At 38.0% G+C, this 18,666-nt stretch overlaps 2 long non-coding RNA genes across 2 annotated transcripts; one reads left to right on the plus strand and one right to left on the minus strand.

The window, feature by feature from the left end:
* The first annotated feature begins 1,965 nt into the window (after positions 1-1,965).
* Positions 1,966-10,832, plus strand: LOC131572854 (uncharacterized). Its single transcript, XR_009276063.1, has 3 exons — positions 1,966-2,023; positions 2,886-3,031; positions 9,906-10,832. It is a non-coding gene; the product is annotated as an uncharacterized LOC131572854 (long non-coding RNA).
* Positions 10,833-10,902: 70 nt separating this feature from the next.
* On the minus strand, positions 10,903-15,391 carry LOC131573865 (uncharacterized). The gene is made up of 3 exons (XR_009276277.1): positions 15,226-15,391; positions 13,810-13,874; positions 10,903-12,704 (listed from the first exon to the last, which is right to left on the minus strand). It is a non-coding gene; the product is annotated as an uncharacterized LOC131573865 (long non-coding RNA).
* Between the last annotated feature and the right edge of the window lie 3,275 nt (positions 15,392-18,666).

Raw genomic sequence — 18,666 nt, forward strand, 5'->3', positions numbered from 1 at the left:
AATGAGCACAAAATGCTGCCAGAAAAAGTCAGGCTGAAAGCAGGACAAGATGAGCAGCCTGGAGCTCTTCACCGCCTTGATAGCAAACTGGAGAGCTTTTAATTTTTTAGCATCAGCATTTTCCCAGTGTTCTGCTGCAGCAGATAATTATCAGCTGCTCTAACAGGCCTTTTAAATTATTAATTCAGTGTAATGTTTTCTTTGCAAAGTAACACAATTAGAGTACACAAAGTTTTGATTTTAGATATCTTCTTTTTCATAGTGGAACATGGCTAGAAAGATCCCTTTGCCTTGAGTAGGGCAGAGCTGATTATGTTCTGCTACATACACTGAAATAGTCTAAATCAAAGTGAATTATTTGATATCAAATGTGTGAGGCTAAAGAACTCAAATCTTCAGTTCCCTGAGCATGATGAATTTCCTTCTGCCATTGGCAAAGGCTTTTGGGAGATCCAGAGACACCTCCATGAATTTTTCAGTGGCTGTGGTAGGTCCCTGCAGTGAGCACTGTTTGCAGGGAACTGTGGGGGATGTTCCATGAGTTTACTGCTGAGTCAGACGTTTTGAAATGTGTGATCCAGCAATTGCACAAGAAGCCTTTATTCTAAAATAAGTATTTTTTAAAGGACCGCTGACAGAAATTCTCAACGAAATGGAGCTATGGCTATAATTTTAAAGAAAGCATGGTAAGTGACAGCAGTGGCCTTTAAAGCAGCAGGCTGGCTGTGAAGTCCTTCCTGGGAACAGGTTTTACTAAGTCTATAGCTGTGCTTCTGGGAGTAGCACAGAACTACTCCCAGTAGTGAACCAGTGACCAGCTGCATTTTGTAGTCCTGCTGAGAACAGCGTGTCAATATTTGTATAAACAGTTTGTCCTTGTTGTTTTACTGAGGGAAAAAAAAAAATTGTGCAGTTTCCAACTGTGTCTAAATTTGAGCCTTCCTGCATCTTGAAGAGTAATCACATTTTTGAGTTAAGTAAGCAGGAAGTGGCTTCTAATCACGGAGCAATCAGGGGAAGGACCTGTGCTCTAGTACTGTGCCTGGGGTTTGCTGAGCCCTAGCTCGGGAAATGCAGGGATACCAGGATAACTGCTCCTCTGAAGCGCTCTGTGAGACCATGTGACAGCCAGAATTAACTAAAAGTAACCTAAACACCCTTATATCCACCTATAGTGTAATACATTTCTCAAATTCACTGTTGCATTTAGTTACAGAGAATGAGGGAGAAAACAGAAACAACCGAGTGCTCTGTGTTTCTGTTCATTACATATACATGAGCATGTTAAGGATAATTAAATACCTTCTGCTGCTTTTGCAACTCCATCCTGGAAGCAGCCCCACTGATATTCTTGTTTCTTAACTGTTAAGGGCACAAAACGATATTCCACACCCATACAGAGAAGATTTGGAAGAAATTCCCTGGAGTGAGTAGAATGATATAGTGGAGCAGTAATTTAAAAGTCCAGACCAGGATCCCATTTTTCTACTTTAGAAAAGCACTGCTGTTTTCCTTCTGTATCTTTTCAGACTTTGCTTTCCTGGCCTGGATTTTTTTGTTTTCATTACAGGTCACTGGAATTCCCCCTTTTATTTTTATTTTTTAATTTTTTTTTTTATTTTTTTTGTGTAAGACTGCTTTCAAAGGTTACAATGAGATGACAAAGCATAAGAACCATATAAGAAACCATCTAAAAACCCAAAACAATAATATATCCCCTCCCACAAGCTTTTTGTTCCCCTGAAAAAATTCCATATTCTCCCCCCTTCCAAAGAGAAAACCATATATTTCAATGTCTTTTTGATCCATTTGGTCTGGCTCTTTAGTAGGGAAAGTTGTGCAAATGACAAAAACTCAGTGAGAAGAGAGAAGCTGCTGGTTGTTCTGGACAGAGGACTCTGGATAGCAAAAGGCTGAGTGGCTGCTGGTCAGAGGGAATGTGACACACATCTTGCCACTTTGCAGAGAGCAGCAGCTCCACTAGGCACCATTCTGGAAACCGAGAGGTCAACGTCCCACACAGGTAACAGAAAACCAAATCTGGGAAGTCCATTTACAGCTGGAAATGGGTTTGGGGGTATGGTGTTTTGAAATGGGTTTTTTGGGGGTTTGTTGTTTTTTTTTTTCACCAAATCATAGCATCTACATTGCAGATACAATGAAGAAGAAGAAAAATTCATAGGCATAGTAATGAAGTCATTAAAATGTCAATTCAAAAGAAGACATTATAACAAGCTTACCTGTCAATAGTTACAATATCATCAAAGTTACAGAATTATTTTGAAAACAAACACAAATATACATTTTTCATTCAAAAAGCAGACTGATAATTTAAATTCTCAGTCAGAAATACTCAGAAAGTATCTGAGTTTTCCAGGAACTCCTAATTGCTTCACTGGTTTTCATGGTACAAATCTATGTAAATAAATCAGAAGTGAGCTGCTCTTAAGTATTACCCTGTATTAGTTTAAATCCAGTTTCTATACAACTAGAACATTAAAGCTTGTTAGAATTTATACATATACATGATTTAAACACAGTTCATTGATTTCTTTTGTCATTTTTATGATGTTTGTAGTAATAATGCAGCAGTTCCTCAAAATAAAAACATCAGGACAACTGTGTAAAATCCATGCAGCCTCTCTCAAAAATACTTAAAGACATAAACATGAAATTGTATTGCTAGTAGAAGTTATAGCCACTGCTTAGGTGAAGAAGTAGTATGAAAAATTAAGATGAGAAGCATTTGAAATTATGACTTTCACAAAGCATCTCAAGAAGTACATAAAAATATTCACTATGTCAACTAGAAAATACTAATAAGAAGGAACAACCAGAGATGTTTAGTCCATTAAAGGAAATTCCCTCAATATATTTCTTTTTAGAGAGCAATCTCCAACAGTTGTGCATAACAGGCAAAAGAATTTTAGAAGCAGTATTCACTGATAAAGAGAATCACCAGCAAGGCTACAGATAATCATCTGTGGGAAGTGGAATTCCTTGACTTTGTTTACAGCCTCCAACAATCAAGGTCAGTTTGTAAAATGTATTCAACATTTACAAAGGTTTTTAAGCATTTCTGAAAATGTGGATGAATGCCAGCCATGAATGAATGGCTATGAACACCAGCCATGTCCATGACAGTGGCCATGACTACATTACTCAGACTTAATAAAATCCACTTAAGTTTTAAAAGAGTAAGATGGAAGTGTATTCTGACTGGTGTTTTGTTTCAGTGACAGCAATGATCCATCTACACAGGACATAAATTTCTCTATGAAAAAGGGGCCTTCTGACCATTCCTGGGTACCAACTTCTGCAGTCAGAAGCATGTGCTTGTGCTCAAGGGCAAACACCAATAAACTTTCTATTTTCTCTCTGTTAATCCTTACACCCCTTTCTTACAAAAAAAAAAAAAATCAAACTCAGGTATTGGACCCAAAGGTTCAATAAGATAAAAAGAGTAAAAACTAAAAAAAGTTGTAGAAAAATGGGGGAAAAAATGAAAAAAAGATAGACAAGAAAGGGGGCGTCTTGACATTTTAGAAGCCAGCTACTCAAATGAGGTGTAGCAGGAACAAGTTCTAGGCAGGGATTCCACAGTACAAAATGTTCCAAATGGAGCAACACAATGGTTCGTAGTTTTTATAGAAATACCTGATGAGTTTCCCAAAAGGAAACTCTCAACAGATTGGGCTAATACCAGTAAACCTTGACATAAAGAAGGCTAAATCACCTCAAATGGAGACTTGTCTTGCCAGAAATATGTTGTACTTGAGATAAACTGATGAGAAGCTACCCACAGCCATTTCTGTCAATGTTGTTCTGAGAAACCAGATTGCCTCGCTCTTCTCTCTAACAGGCAGAGTCAGAAATCACCCTTCAGTCCTACAGGATATTAACTCACTCCTATTGATGATTGATTTGCCCATGGGCAATGGAGGCAGCTGCTTAGAAAAGCAGACAGAGAATAAAAACCCAAACATCTTCTGCCCTGCAATGGTTTATGGTAACTGCAGCTTTACAAAGCTGTTTTGTCACTCTCTGGTGAGTGGGCTGGTGTGTAGTGCTGGGGAGAGGGGCAGGAGGAGCTCCCTCAGACACCATCCTTTATTTCCCTGTCTCCTGGGAGTGAGCAGTAGCAGCTAGCCCAGCTTGACCCATTTTCCCACCACCTTCCTCTTCCTTCCTTCTAGGGGGAGCTGCTCAGCCCCAGACAACCTCTTGTGCCAGGTCTATTTCTTGGAGTAGCAAAATTCAGAATTAATTCCAAGGCTTGCTCTGTCTTATGTTCAAGGGGTGGGAATTGCTGTGCCAGGTAAAGCTAAATTCTAGGAAGACATTGAGAGACAACTTGAAGGAAAAATGTGACTCCAGAGCAAATAAAGATTAATCCTATGGTTCCATTTTATTTCCTATTAAATGCTTTATAGAACATAGAAAAGGGAAGATGCAGCACAGCATGAGATGAGAACAGTGTAATCTTATTTTCTCTGAAATCTCCCCTAGAGGATTGCATTACACTTACCTGTCTAAGGGTAGCTTCAGATTTTTCATTTAATTTCAGGTTTCCATTAAAGGACATAATTTATCTTTTCTCTGGGAGACTACTTCTAAAACTCACCCTAATATAAAACTTTTTTTATAAATATATTTATTATTGATGTGCTTTTGTGTGTCTGTTTCAGTACTTTTCCAAACAAGTGAAAAAACATGGCTTGAGGATTTCACTAGTTCCTTCCCAGTCTGCATACAGAATTTGCTTTCTCATCTTTTTCTATTTTTTTATAAACTGTGTGATTTTAATTTAACGGTATTTTTATTTTAGAGCCTCAGCCATATATGTTATAAATTCTGGTAAAATTCTGATTTCACCTTTAGAAAAACAGTAACAAACACCCTTTTTGGTTTTGCTTCAAATCTCACATCTAAGGCAAAAAACTCTAAGAGGCAAAATGGGGAAAGAAAAAGGATTTGTAGGAGAAAGAGAGAGAGACAAACTTTATCATCTTGGGGATGGGGACTATATTGGTGGGCTGTGGCTTGAGGTGTGGTCATATATTTATGTCATATTAATGAACCCTGGAAGTCCTTAAGAGGACCTGCATGGTGTATCCTGACAAGAATTTAGTCACCTTTGTATCGCCTTTATCCTCATGGTTATCCCTGACTGGGAGGGCCCAACACTGAGTTCCTCTGAACAAACCAATAGGGAGGATGTGATGAACCCATAACCAGAATGATGAGAAAATCCCAAATTCTGCTGCTGCTGCTGCTGCTGCTGCTGCATTGGGGCTCTCTAGTGGAACACATGCTGCACAGATGGCTTCTCCTGGTTTGGCTGCCTAACAAACCTTGATTGTTTATCTGGACTTTATTGTTTGTCTGAGGTCCTGTGGAGTACAAAAAAGGAAGTTAACACATTTCCTAGTATTCTTTTTTCAATATCTAGTATGAGTTTACTCTAAACTCCTTGAATTCCTCAACAGCATCATCTGGCAGAGGAATAATTCTTCTGTGATTGAAGACAGGGTTTCTAGACTGCCAGCACATCATGCAATTTGACTTACATTTTTAGAATTTTCTCTGTCTGAACACAGATAAACACCAAAACTACAGGATGAGTCTGAGCTTGAGTCTCTGTTAACCACATATTTTTGCTGGTTACTTGAATGTTCAGATCATTTGAATGGTTATGAATAATGGTCCAGCAGAAGAAGGATGGGGCTGCTGTGATTTGTGTAACTGAGATAAACAGGAGGTGGCCAGAACTCTCAGTTATCCATTCATGGGTACAGTAATTTAAATTCTTATCTTTCCTTGTGCTCCTTCTTCTTAAGGGAAACTCACATAAGTGGGGCAGCTGAGGGACTCACAGCCTGCAGAGGGTGGACTGATTAATTCTCTGTCTTTTTTCCTTTTTACACTGCTCTTCAGCCTCATGCTATCTGGATGCTCATAAGCACCAGGTCCCCCATTTCAGATCCAGTATGAGTACAGGACTTCAGGGAGTCCCTTGTCCAGTCCTGCTTTATCTTTGGATCTCACCACTTCCTGGTGTAACACCATGAAATTAAGGGAGAGAAGACGAGGAAAATATGTAGAAAAGGAAGTAATACATTCAAAATTAGAACAAAGTGATATGTGCATTACTACTGCATCTAAGCATTCATGAAGGAACAATACAACAAAAGGTTCTGGTTCGAGGCAGAATGGAAAAGATGACCAGCAATATAGTTTATAAACACTGCCAGTGGAATTACTGAAAGCTTTTGTAGAAGGATGGCATGCATTAATGCTTGTAAATGTCCTGGTGGTCAGTTAGTTGCCATCAGTATAAGGAGTCAGCTCCTATGTTCCCTGAGTTACTAGGGACCCTGACACACATCACTATCCATTCTTTTATTCCTGGTGTTACCACAGCACTTAAATGCATCAAGTGGGTATCAGGACATTTTCTGTGCACAGCTGAGCAGAAATGCAGCACAAGCCTGGACTTCCAATAACTGGAAAATATAGTGCTGAACTATGAATATAATTTCCAACTGGATAACAAGAAACAGGACTTCCCTAAATTCTTGTTCGAACAGATCCACTCTTGCAAAACTCCCTCTGCAGGCTCTTTGTAATTATCAATCAGTGAAACAATAAAAGATGGAGGGGAAGGAAGATCAGGAACAATAAAATGAGCACACCTCCCTAAATATGAGGAGGTTTCAGCCCAAGACCTTTGTTTTCTATCACCACCTAAGCAATGTTCTAGTTTTTATTAAATGCTCAACAAAAGAAGGAAACAGGTAGTAGTTAAAGTAGCTTAAAGTAGTTAAACAATTCTCTTAATAGCTGTTTTCAAGTCTTGAATACATCCTTAATAAACCAAAACATCTTAGGAATTTCTTAAGTAAAGATCCATTCATATCTCCTAAGGTAATAAGACTTACACAAACTTATATGCTCCTATTGTGAAAAACACACAAGATAAGTTTCAGATCACTGATTTTGGTGCCAGTGAGAAACCTGAAGAACAATTAAGAATTTTGGGAAGAATTAAGAGAATCTCAGTATTCACTGTCAAGCTTGATGTAACCCTGAATGTGGTCATGTTCAGATTTATATTTTATGCCATAAGGTCCTTCAAGTAATCTTGATCAGAGCAGCCACATGTATTTCCACCTAGCTCTCATCCTCAATCAGACTTTAAAAGATGAGTTTAACTCTCCAAAAAGAGGGGAGAACATCCTTATTCTGGTTTATCAGTTGTCAAGTACTAGATATAAAGAAAAAACATGTATTTTCTTGAGTGCCTATCCACTACAGAGAACCAAACCACTAGACTACAGAGACATCTTACTTTATGACCTCCTTCTTAGCATTTTCTGTTGTTGGTAGAAAAGTCTGAGCTAAATTTCACGCTCAACACCTCTTTGGAGAGTTCAGGCGCTCTCCTGGAGGCTCCTACCCCTGATTGCAGCAGGACCCTTGCTAAGCAGCGTCAGCACTCTGGCTCACCTCACAGGCCCAGGACAGCCCTACCACATATTGGGGTGGCTAATCCATATGGTCAGAGTCATTTTGAATGGTCATTTTGAATCTGGGTGAAACCATCAGCTGCAAACTGAGGTAACTTGGAATTCCTCAGTTAATCTGGACTAAATTCTGTGCAGCTTTTTCTTTCTTATCTTTTTTTTTTTTTTTTTTTTTTTTTAATACTGTATTGTTTACTCAGGACTCCCCTTTGAGTCCTGGAATCCTGTGAAAAGCAAGGAATGACCATGTGTTTGGAGGCTCTAGGAAAAAGCCAGCCTAAACAAAGTTTCTCAAATCCTTGTAATTTTCTTTAAAGTAAATAAAGAGGTGTGCTCTAATCTGGCCTACATTAAGGCATATGTTACAATATTTCAGTGTATCATTCAGGAAGGAAAGAGAAACAATCATGAGGATCTTTGTAGATAGCCAAAAAGACTAGTTGAGGAAGAAGTCACTGAGCTAGCTAAATTTTGTAAAGGCACACTAGAATTCATGTGAATTAGAAAAGAAATTAAATGTAATAGTACATAGGGCTACAGAAACTTCAAAAGATGTATTCTGTCTCTCTGCATTAAATATGCTGGATTTAGTTTGCCATAATGGTGTCTGATACATGACTATTGTGGTTATGATTTCCATAAACTTCACATATAACATCTTACAGTGCTAAACTTCCACTACAGTTAGAAAGTTTTCAGAAGATCTAATAGAAACATTTCCTGTCTTAAATGATGACCTTTTTTTTTCTAACCTGTGCATTTGATTTCCATTCTCTTGAAAATGCTTGTTTGGTATTTTTAGGCTATTATGAAGACTTTTGCATTTTATTTCCTTGTTAGTTTATCTTCCAAACTTAAAAAAATCAGTGCTATTTTTTATTCTCACTGTGACCTTTATTTTCATAAACTCATTATTTTCTAATGCCCAATGCAACTTGTCTTGGATTTGTTACCTAAACACCATAATCCCCTTGCATATTCTTTATCAGTTAATAATGGAAAAACATATCTAATCTGTCAAAACTATTACAAATAAAATAAATTTATGGTCATACTTTCAGATTGTATATATTACACTAGATAAACACTTAAAAAAAATTCAATGTATTTCTTGCAAAAAGTTAGATCATAAGAGGTCAGTTGCCCATTACATTCAGCTGGTGTTTATTTACAAAGTGGAAATGTGAATGTACATAAAGCTTTTGTCTACAATGTGCCTGTATTTTCAATCAGAAAATGTGTAACAAGGAGAAAGAAGACTTTTACCTCCATTATGAGCTTCTGCACTTAAGAAGCTTCTCTAAGAATATGAAACCAAGCACCTCCCCTTGTGTTATGAAACTCTGCTTGTATTTCTGTTGTACTGTTTATTAACTGCTTGTACTGTTATTTCTGGGTAGAACTCTCCTTGACGATGTTGACTTGGATATTATCAGCTATAATTCCTTTCAGGTATGCCTGTTATGACAGATCTGTAACTCTAAGACAGGCATCATATTCAGAAGATGTCTGTATATCCACTTTCTTCTTGCCCTTAGTATATATGAAGAAATGAGGCTTTCAACATCTTCCTCCTCCTAAAACTTGATCTTTTTTTCTTTTTTTTTTTTTTTTCCCCATATGATTTCCATGTACACCCACAGAGACTCAAAACAATTCAGAACTCAGCCTGTAGTAAAACAGAGGTTTTTCTATAGTGGATCATAATTCAGTGTAGTCAGATACACAGTAACCAATATTTTTCTTGCTTGTGCAGTTCATTTATATTTCTTTTTCTGCTAGAGACAACAGTTCTGTTTTATTTCTGTTGGTCTGTCTTTTTGGGGTTGGGTTTGTTTTGTTTTGTTTTCATTTTGAAACACATGAGTTCTGAACAAGTGTTTTATTATTCAGACTGCAAGACATGAACAGGTAGAATTTATCCCAGAGATGGATTCTATTCCTAGTTACCAATTAGATATAACATCTGACATAAATCTGTCCTTTTAAAAGCGACATTTAGATGAATGGGAAACTATACAATTAATCTGGTAAAAGGAAATTAAATGTGTTATATTACTTGAGAAATAGGAAAAAAACCCAACCACCCTACACACAAAAGATCTCTTGTCAACACAAAGATGAATGCAGCTGTCAACACAGGGACATTCCCTGTCCCCCATTGCCCTTAATCACCATTTCAGTTTGTGTTCATAGATCAACCACTGGAGTATTTTAACAAAATATGTAATTTTATCAATAAAATTGCTGTGTCATTTAATTTCTGTTACAACATGTTGGAAATTATCACTGGCTTCTGCCATTGTACAACTTTCTTTCTTTTTTCCAGGCTTTTTTTTTGTAGTACTCATTAATTTCACATGGACCTTTTTCCAGCAGGTCCTGGAGTTTATCAGGATGTCTCTGGTGTGGCAGCCACCATCCACTGAAGGCAGCCTCCAGTAACCTCTGCAGGAAACTGCCATTAACAAGTCAGACGTGTCCAGGAACTGAAGTCTGGAAAAGCTTCTTACTTCAAGATCTTTACACAGTGTTTTCCTAAACTGGGAAGCTGACCTTTGTCTCTTGGAGTTATTCTAGACATTGCTGACATCGTCAGCTGTCCAACAACTTTGAGAAAATCAGTTCATCCACAGCTTCTGCACCAGCTACTTGCATGGGAGAAGGACACTATTAAAATTCTCCCTGGAGAGCTGCTGAATTTAGAACAGTGAAAAAAACCAGGATGGTGCTGGGGAAAAGGATTTTCTTCTAGTGGGAAAAATGCTCAGAAGAACTTTTGTGACAGTGTAAGTGAGACAAAAAGGTTTTAGTTTCCTTGCTGAAGGCTTTTGGCAGCAAAAGATGAGAACTCTGCACTGCATGCTTCAAATATGAGAGAAAACTGAACTGTGGAAGGGTCTATTATTTTTTATTGTCTATAAAAATGACTGAAGGTGACTTGTCTAGGTGTCAGCTTGTACACTGCTGGCATCTGCAGACAGTTGCAACTCATGTCAAAATATACATTTCAAGATGGTAACAGCAGTGACAGAATAGTTTTATTAACCATTAATGATTTTAAATATTTATAAATAAAGAGTATACATAACATAAAGAGAGCAATAAAATAGTACATATACACAAAAACTGCAAAACCTCTCTTTTATCAGTAAGTTACACACTTGGCATGGAAATTGGTATGTTAGTCCCTGGCCTACTACAAGTACAAAACAGTATGTTTTGGATAAAGGGCTAGGGTGAAAAGGAAGAGAGAATGGAAGGAAAGAAAGAAAGAGAGAGGGAAATTTACATTCTGTTATTGAATAATTTATCTTACTCTCATACATGTGTGTATTTTCCATGTAACGGGTGTGAATTCTATTTTATGGTCATCAAAAACCAAAAAGATAATTGGTTTATTATTGTCTGTCAATAAGTACACATGTGTTAGGGAATTCTGAGATTTGTTTCACAGGATACTGTGTGTGCAATAGTTTTGTTCAAAATCATGTATTTAGAAATATTTACAACACATTTTTCATTACTGAAGTGAATAAGTAAACATATATAGAATCCAAATTTAGGTACACCTTTTCTGAGCTGAGGTGATTTACAGTTTATATGACCTCCCACAGTGCAGATCGAGGCCATTTTGCCTTGCTCTGACACTTTTTACCTGGGAGAGGAGACCAACCTCCACCTGTTTACAGCTTCCTTTCAGGCAGTTGTAGAGAGTGATAATGTCCCCCTTGAGCCTCCTTTTCTCCAGAATAATCGTCCCCAGCTCCCCCAGCTGCTCCTCAGTAGACTTGTGCCCCAGACCCTTCTCCAGCTCTGTTGCCCTTCTTTGGCAAGGCAATTTTACAATTTACCCTTACTTACTGTGTCGGAGCATATTTCCCAAGATGATGACACAGGGAGGATGCTGAGCACGTGGCTGATCAGAGCCTTGAGCAAAAAATGCTGGTTCTGGATACAGGCAGGCCAATAATTTCAACAGATTACCAGGGAGCACATCACTGCCTGTTCTCTTCTGAACACAGGACTTTCCAGGTGTTAACCTTGAGGACTCTCCACAAGCCAGAGGAGAATAATAAACTGGTGGGAAATGCAGGAAGAGGAGTTTCTGCTCTTCGCTTGATAGTACTTAGGGTTTCAGCAGGAGTGGAAGGGAGCTGCCAGATGCCCACAGAACACTGAAGGACCACTTTGTTGAATAAGTTTTGTGTTCCTGAGTCACATGGGTATTGCCCACACACATGGATCGGGGTCGATGGTGCTGTAAAATAAGCAGGATGCTGCAGCCATCTAACAGAAGTGCCATGTCAGCTCCAGAACATGTGACTCACACCTACAGGAACTGAGAACAATTGCCACAGTCCAGCTCAGGTCTATAAATAAACTGTCACTCTTCAAACCAAGCAGGTTGTAAGCAATCTTTAGTTGTGCCAACATTGTCTGGCCAAGTGTATGAAATGTTCAGGGGATATCATAAGCACATCAAATTCTTTATTGGGACTGTCCTAAGACATACAAGCACAGAGAATCCAGTTCCAGGAAAATTCTCAGGCACTCTTGAGTTTACTAATACAGCTGATGCCTATAAATTCAACGTATAACTGAAGGCAGGGGGCAAATACAGAGTAAGAAGGTGTTTTTCTTTTTGTCACATGCCACAAGATATTCCATGAGAGCAGGTGATGTGGAAAAGCAGCGTGCATCGCTGAACCATGTCTGTAAGGAACAGTTTAACTGCAAAGTGGGAATCTGAACAGAGTATGGGACTGGATACATACATCTGTGTGTATGTTTGTTTGATCACCCACACAGGGGTCCAGCCCTGCAGCATCTGTGCTTCAGAGAGACTTAAAAACTGAGCAGGTCCAAATGAAATATAAGACCCAAGCAGAGCACCACACTGAAGCACGAGCCGTGACTGCTTAGCCAGCAGGACCGTGGCAGGTTTTTGAGCTGGAATCACACAGGGCAGGGCCTGGCATCCAACCAGCAGCTCAGCCCACAGGTGACTTTTCATCAGGGTGACTCTGGAGCAGCAGAGGGCACGCAGATAAATAGTCTGCCAGAGTTGTGTGAAATATCAGTAACAAAGCTTGCCAGCTGCACAGCACATCAAAATAAGAGACAGGCACTGCAGTGACTTCTGAAGAAAATGTCACCCTGCATCCCATGAAAGTGCTACCACAACAGATTTAGTAATAAATACAAAAAGACAACATCAATTTCCAGAATAAACAAAACATTTCAGACATTGAACACTACAACATGGAGTAACTCAAGCTATTTTACAGAGTGTCTTAAACACCTGCAGCCTTATCTTGCAGAATCTGTAATGAGAAAATTGCTCAAACAAGCAAATATGAAAACATATTGTACAAAAAAACTGGCAGATTCTGCTCTGCACTTCAGTTAGAGGAAGACTTAAATAAAGATAACTTTGAGACATGAAAGAAAGGGAAGAAATTAAAGACACATTTTCACAAAGCATCTGTAGCTGCCAAGAAAACAAAATCTCAAAAGACTAGAACTAAGACCACTTAAACTTGTAACTGAGAATAAAACAGGAGAGATTTTTAATTCTGGAAAAGGTTGATTTTGAGAAGCAAAAAACATCATCCCCGAAGGCATAGACTAATACGCTGACTGAAGGTATGGTAGTGTTCCCCATCTCAACATGTCATTTTATAATTACCCAATTACATTTCTTTTTGATCTTTTGTTGAAGGCATAGACCCACTCCTGTCTGTGATTTCTTAAGGAACAACACTTAGACACTACTGGCATTCACAAAATGTCTGGCTAGCCTTGTAGGCCCTTCCCTTTCCTTTGCGCCGAAGTCCAGACCTCAACTCTTATGACACCTGAGTTTTCAGAGATTTACATTCTTCCCATCAACTTATTGAATGTGGGTGGAGTTCTTAACATATGTGCTTAGGATCTTCCTTCCCAAATACCCAGGGGGCTTGATCTGTTCTTAATCCATTCAGGAGAGTAATAAAAACATTTTGTTTTTGTTTTTCCTTCCCAATCTCAGGATGGAACATTTTGGGGTGGAGGCCAGCCTAGCTCAGGAAGAAATGTTCAGCTGTTTAAAATTTCTCTGAGGGGAGTGGGAGCTGAGAAGAATGAGATAATTTCCCTTTTCCCTTGAATTTTTCCCAGGACAATGCATATTTTTCTAGGGGAAGTGTCAGCTAGACTTGTATTAATTAGAACACTGCTTCATAACTAGAATGGAAGAATACAATAAACATCCCCAAAGAGTTAAAATTCCCAATATTACCTTCATATGCTGCATGGTTTGGGATGAGGTATACCATGTCACCATCTCACAGCACTGCAGGACACCTGCAAGAGAGAAAACACTTCAGGTATTCAGCTAAAGACCTTAAAAAGTTAGGGAGATCTGACCATGGAGGAAGGCAATGTATAGGACTAAATCAGAGGCTAAAATAGTTACAAACCACAAAGATAATAAAAGATAACTTTTCTTCTCTGAAGAAATAACTTTTCTTTTAGAACTTACACTGAACAAGATAGAAGAGTTTTCCCAGAATTATTTCAATATTATAGATATTACCTTACCACATTTAGGTGCCATGCTTTATCCTTTTAAATATTTAACACAGGGTAACAATGATATGAATCATTAAAAAATATTAAAATAATTAAAATTTGTTTAAAAAATCCTCTCTAAAAACCTATCAAATTAAGGATCTTATTTAGTAATTATGTCCTGGAATGTGATTGAAAGAACAAATATAACACAGCAGATGTCAGTCAGCCTCCATAAGTATGTAATATAAGAATCCATGCTAAATAAAACAGATTGAAGTACGTTAACTCAGCAGCAGAATAACCTCTTCTACAGATGTTTCTGCAGGTATTGTTGCAATATAGCAACAGCTCTTATGAAAATCTTGTGGACACCTTCCACACAGAAGAGTTGACATCCTGGAAATCTCTCCAAGCTCTGAAAATACACACTTGCATCCTTGTCAGCATTTAGAAATCATATTTTATCCAGCCGCTACACAGCTGTGTCGGTACAGAGCTGCATGGATTCTGACGAGGGGATTGAAATCACAAGTTTTTTAGCTGGGAAAAGTCTGCCAAACAAAAGATAAGGAATGCTAATCTGCTGGGAAAAGATGTCTTTATTTTTTTCCATAATTTGTGTTGCATGTTTGTTTGACACTAAAAGCAAAGGTTAAAATATTTGTTATTTAAAAGGTTTTACAAGTCAAATCAGAATTGAGTTTGCATTTACTCTTTAATTTCTGGCTGTCAAGGAACAATGGGACTTGATGAGTCAATATATGGCTCTACAGGGAATTGGAACTGTTCAGAGTGGGATGTTGACAAAATATTTCCTTATTGTTTTAAGCTCTTTTTTTTTTTTTAATGTACCTTTTGACTGTTCACCTTGTACTAGAAACTTAATTCTTTCATCAGAGACAGCAGGCATCACCCATTTTTCCATTAAGATTCCCTTTTCCTTTTCTTCCCTTTTTCTCCCCTTGCTGAACATACCAGGTGCATCTCTTACAGGAGTAAGCAGGAGAGAGTCTTGGACAATCCAGTGGGAAGTACATGAGTTCAAAGATCTGAAATCATGTTATAATGCACTAACTCCTGGCCTTTCTTTTCCATTTTCTTGTGTGAATCAGCAATAAGCCACAAGAAAAATTAAACTTACCATAGCAGAGAGATCATTTGTTAATCTTTGTAGAAAGGTCAGGGCCTGAAATATTTGCTGTTCTTATGTGAGAAGTCAGGGGAAGCTGCTAAGCTCAGTGCAGCTCTGTCAAACACTTCCCAGGCATCCTGTAAGCACAGACTGGAATATTGGTTCAAGAGACACTGAAGGGTTTGGGCTTTTATAGCTTTGCACTGGATGTTGCTTTTTTCCCCACAGGTCAGCCAAATATGTATATCAAGTTTCAGACTTTTGGAATGACCAGTTCTTAATCTGCACACGGCAGCTCAGCCACACATCTACTGTCAAAAATTGGCGTAGGACTCCTGATAACGCAGGCAATGTTTCAGCTGAGGTACTGGCAAACTTGTCAGAGCTCAGTGGCTCTTACCTGGACCAATCTCAGCCAGTGAGTCCCCCCTAGTGCTCAGTAACTTTTTCTCGCACAGTGTTGCATTCCATTGAATCAGCATAAACTGCAATTACAGAACAAAGGATAATGAGTGTACTGAAGCCACAGCAGCTCAGCTAGGTCATAGTGGGACTAAGATTTTCACAAAAAGGGAAATATCAATACTTCTTATATCAATACTTGAGGAAAAATGTTTGACAGGATTGAAAATGTAGGAACTCTTTATTGTTTTAAAAACATTTTCTTTAGACATCTGTAATGTTGTTTCTATCCTTTTTTTATTTTTCACCTCTGTGAGAAGTGGAAATGAATGACCATTCCTTTTACCTTTCTTATAGAACTAAATGGCTTTGCAAATTTTGCAGTATCATCACTGTACTAAGATAGAGCTAAGAGCCAAGATTTTCTTTTTTTTCTACTGCTATTTGGTAAGGTTTCCCAGAGAGAAGATGACAAATTGGGTGGTGAGGAGCTGAAATGACACAAAAACCTTAGATTTCACTTAGATTTTCATATTTATATCCTGTACTGAAAAGGGAAACAGAAAGCTTAGGAAGAAGCAGAGCAAATAAAAAAAAAATCAGGTCCTATGTTTTTGTTTATATTGAGGGTAAAAAAAAGAAGTAAAACAAAGGCCTTGGTAGCCCAAATATATTTTTTAAGCCCAATATATTTATAAAGCCCAAGCTTTATAAATTAAAGCTAAGGTAAAGCTAGTTGAAATTTCTCTAAGAAAACAATAGAACTATTTTTGTTGGGAGAGACTTCCTGTGGTCTCTAGTCTAACCCTCAGCTCTAAGTAGAAATAAATTCAAACTTAAAGTTTCCCAGGGCTTTTCCTTGCTGAATTAGGAGGCTTCCTCTGGGTCCATCTTACATTCCTGTGCAAAGCTGCCAGGAGGATGTCAGCAGCAGGCAGGCAGTGCCTGCCCTGTGCAGGTGACAATGCAGCCTGAGCAGGGGACACAGCACAGCCCTGCCTGGGGACACCAGCTCAGCTCCACAAACATTCTGACCCCGTGACTGTGGCCCAGTGCCAGAGATAAGGCTCAGAACAGGTCTCAAAAGCTAAAATATCTGTCACTGAGCAGGTATCTTTGCACATTGGAAATTACTAAAGTCTGGATGGGTTTGTCAATGTTTCAGTGGGTTTTTTCCCACTGAAATGTTGCCAGTGTGTAATTGGGAGGCACATTGCAAGAAATTCAGTAGCCAGACAAAAGAGATGAACAGTTTCCTCTGATTCTAAAAGGCATTGTACTGGAGATTTTTCAAGCTTCCTTTATTTAGAAACATATTGAAGGATTTGTATTAAAAGTTCCTAAATTTAGAGAAATCTATTTTTTCTAAAACTTCCTCCTTTTTCATCCATGTCATTCCACTAAATTTTATCAAGGAAAAGACAAAAAGTTCATTTTAGTGAAAAAATGGAAAATATTAACAAATTCCACTCTGAACAAATTATAAATTCAAAGTCCTAGAGAGAAAGTAAGAGACAAAATTTAAAAGGTATGACTTTCCTTAGCTATTCCTCTTTCTTTGGCTAGGACATATTTAGTACTTTCAGATGAAATTGGAAATTAAAACCTAAGTTACGTGAGAATTCTGTTACCAGGAGAATCTATATCATTTGCCAAAAAATCCCAGACCAGTAAAACTTTAATACAAAACAAAAATTTGCAACTGGAATCTGAAATGCCCCATCCAAGGATTTTGAAGAGATTTTGAAACAGCCTTTCAGACGGTCTGAGAGCTGGCACAGCTGCAGAATGTTTTAGTGAACACTCTATATTTAATCAGCACCACCTAGAGCGAATCACCAGAAACAACTCCAGCCCCAAAACCTATATTCTTTACAAAGCAGAACTTCATTTCAAAGGAGCATTTTCCAGACTTACCTTCAAAGATTTCCATACCAAATAAAGGTGGCTGAAACAATAGAAGAAAAGCAAGGCGAGACCATATTTTTATTATTGCACCTAGAAGAGCTCAAGAAAATATATTGAAAAGCATTTTAGAATCAACTGAGCCCTGTAAGGCATTCTCTATTAGTTCTGGCTTAATAATCATCAGCAGAAATTTTCTCAATCAAAACATTGTTAGTGATGATGAGGAGGAAGAGGATGTCTAAAGAAAAACATAATCCTGTTTACTCTCTAAAGAAGTAGAAATATTGTTGTGGGGCTTTTTTCAATAAACTATTAAAAGTTTGAAGGTAGAGCTGAGTAAATAAAATGGATAATATAGACACTGCATGTTTATGGAATAATAGGTTTTATCTTTATTTATGCACATTCTCTTTACCTGCTTGATTTAGACATCTACTTACTTAAAGCCAATTCCTGTACATAGCTATAATAACAGAGAATGTTAGGAAACATCTATTTTGGGATGGACATTAATTTTCCATTATTTTCCATCTAGGAAAAATTATGTATATTAAGATTCACTTACATCTGTCCAGTGAGCTGAATGGTTTACCCTTACCCTCTTCCAGTTTGATACCGCAAAAATTAAATGCAAAATTAATAGAATTGCACTAGTAAATGTGTAGAACAACTCAGTAGTGAATTGGGCCAGTAATTTGGAGATGATGTTCATCTCCAGGATTTGTGATATCAGTTAATATTTAGTTCTGTTAGTTTTCAAAAATGCTTACTTTTCAACCCCCCTGAAATCCATAGGAACACTGTACTTGCCTACAGTTCTGATAAACAGACACCTGGCCCTCATATCACACTTCCAAAGTTGCTTATTTTCATTTTTTAAACAAATCAGTTACTACTATGGCTGTGTAAACATCTTATGATGGCCTGTTTTAAATGATAAACAAAGTAGGAACATAAGCTTAACAAAACAGAGAATTTCCTTGCATTGTGAATATACATGCAAAAATTGAGCCATTTACAAGCACTGATTGCTCATTTTGGTGCATGGAGACTGAAAGCTGCATGGCTTCGTGTGCTGCTGGCTGAAGAACATGCAGACAAGCCACAGCTTTGTGTCTTCACTGCACTGGGGTCAAAAAT

This window comes from Poecile atricapillus, chromosome Z (genome assembly GCF_030490865.1).
Source record: "Poecile atricapillus isolate bPoeAtr1 chromosome Z, bPoeAtr1.hap1, whole genome shotgun sequence".
NCBI lineage: Eukaryota > Metazoa > Chordata > Aves > Passeriformes > Paridae > Poecile > Poecile atricapillus.